The following is a 2,942-nucleotide window of genomic DNA, read 5'->3' on the forward strand; positions in this document are numbered from 1 at the left end:
TTTACGCAATGCAGCTTTATAGAATCTGTCTCTTATACACATCTCCAGATACGCCACTGCACTGCTTCCGGGAGATCTGGTTAAATGAGCTTTCTTCACGCATCTAATTCTATTTTACTGCACATCATGAAGCCCATCACCAGCTGACGTTAGAAAATACAATAGTACAACCAAGTAAATATAATGAATTTGCCAGTGATGGCTTTTTAGTTTCTGAGAGCTTTTGCTTCTTTGTGGGAGTGAGGAAGGCCACCTGGATTTCTGGTCTGAGTTGGGACACCTGTAATACTACAGAATCCCTTAAATTGAATACCAGCCAACTAAGGATCTATGCCAATAATATAGGAACCATATAATATATGCATGTTATAACAAAAACTATTTATATAAACAATAAATGATAACAATAATAGTAATTTATTTAAATTATTAATGAAAATATTAATGATATTAATACTGTAATATTGATAAATATAAGGTGGTGATAACAAAAACCTAAGCCAAAAACAATTATAATCACACCAGTTTGGCTGCTTATCTAAGCCTTAGTAGTTTACTTCATGCATTGATAACAGTTTAAATATTTAAATAGCACTTTTTAATATTACTCCTGTCTGTTGCATACAACAACCTTGTGCAACAATAAATGTACAAATAACAAATGTACATTTGAACAAAATCTGAATTATACAAAATAAGATGAACAATGTGATACAACTGAAAATAAAATACAATGTTAAATTAGAAAGGAATAAGGAAAAAGAGTGATGCACCTGAAAATAGAGTATATTTTACCTACTGTAATACTAATCATATATTTTCATTAATGTATTCATAATAATAATAAAAGTAATAAAAAAAATAAAGTAAAATAATAATATTAATAAATAACAAAATAAAGTAAAACAATAAAATAATAATAAAAGTAATAATAAATAATAAAAAATAAGTAATATAACATATAAAATATAAAAGCTGATTGAATTATAAGAATAAACAAATTAATTTAAAACAGCCAGAAAATAAGAAATATGACAAAACCCCAAAAGAATGCTCCACCTAGTATATAATGTGATAAAAAATAAATATAAAAAGCAAGAACTAAAAAAATGAGGGTCATAATATAATAAAATCATAATTATAATACTAACATTTTGCATAGACAATTTGGAATAACACTCAAAATGAATTTTAGTAAGTCACTAATTTAATTCTAATATTATTTCTGTATCACCAATTACTTAAAATTAAAAAAGTGTATGGTCCTCCAGCCAAAATAACAAAGTTGCAACAAAGTTGCTGCGAGGGGCAATGTGATTGGTCAGTAATAAATTTTAATTGGATTTACTTTTTTGAAATTGGAATGCATGTTCCTAGTGTGCGGTGTACATACCGTTCACAAATTTGACATATATTGCGTAAGCTAACGAATACGTTCGTCCTACGCGAATGCCTGCTGACGGCAACACCAGTCCGCTAATCTTTTTTGGCAGTTTGAGCAACCTTTTACGCGATGCAGCTTTATAGAATAATGTCGGTTGCCAACATTGATGCAGTGTTCACCACGCTTAATAAAAAAACTGCATACAACTGAAAATACTGTATGCAAAATTAATTTTTTTTCTTTCATGTTAAGGACATTTTTTGTCATAGAATGCAGTACAAATCATATGCAAATAAATTTGGTAATGCCAAACCACTCCAATACAGAAATAAAAAGATGTTAAAATAAATTTACCCAACCTCTTACCCGTTACTCTACAAACCCAGTTGAGTCGCTGTTGAAATGTACCTGGGATATTCTCTTTATGACATTTTTCCTGGTATAGTACATCATGCCCCAAGTATCGAAATGCACACCATCGTGTCGGGATTCAATATTTCGACATTAATTATGTCATCATCAGGATGCATTTCGATACTTGGAGTATGTATTATACTATCTTATCTGAGATTAATCAGTGGACCTTTCGGTACATCATGCCATTATTTCAAAACTTACATATTCTAGTGAAAAGCACTTTTATTATAAATTTGATATACAGTCAATAAAATACTTATTTGAATATGTTGTTCTCAAAATTAATTGAAAATAATTATATTTAAAAGACTGTACGTTCGGACAAGAGAAATCATTTAACAAAAGGAAGAAAAACCACAAAAGGTTGTTGGGATGGGAGGTAAATGGAAAGGGATGTAGAGGATTCCCAATGGAAGAATTTTAGAGCTTGGAATAAACCAGCAACACTGGCCTACAATTTACACTGATAATCTTTTGGTTTTGATGTAGTTTAATTAGTTTTTATGTGCATTGGTGTACTGCATGTTAGAGGTTGTGTGCTATAGCTATCTTAGATCCCCCGAGGCCCACCCTATATACTGTAAATAAGTCATCGTGGACCAATGTGTTATACTTTACTTTTCTTCAATATTTTTTGGCCTTCCTTAATGCTGCATTCACATCGGACTGGAACCGCGTTTCCGATGCACTGAATGCCAGCGTCTCTATTCTTACACGCTGATTGAACTTTCTGGTCGGTTCGGTGGTTTGGTGTGAATGAAGCTGGAGTAGTGTCCCTTCTCTACATTCCTTTAGAGTAATACACATAGCTATGTGTAGCTTGGTAGTTTAAGAAGCACAGTGATATTCTCACAACCCTTCCCTATAGATTTGTTTCCATACAATTGCTACATGCTATCCCCGATAGCTTTTGGTGATGCTGATTGGTCTGTCGATTGAATCAGGGAATCTTCCAAATTGGGTCGGGGGAATGCTACACATGATTGCACTGTAAAAAACATTGTAGCGGCAGTGTAGCTATTTTAAGAAAACAAGGCTATTACTGTGTAGTGACAGTGTAGCGATTGTATGGAAACCAAGCTTATGCTATGTAGCGATTTTATGTAAACGAAGCTTAACCGACTCCTTATAAAGAGACTTA

The sequence above is a fragment of the Anneissia japonica genome, unplaced genomic scaffold (genome assembly GCF_011630105.1).
Source record: "Anneissia japonica isolate Jap-2015-1 unplaced genomic scaffold, ASM1163010v1 scaffold281_len866295_cov195, whole genome shotgun sequence".
Classification (NCBI taxonomy): domain Eukaryota; kingdom Metazoa; phylum Echinodermata; class Crinoidea; order Comatulida; family Comatulidae; genus Anneissia; species Anneissia japonica.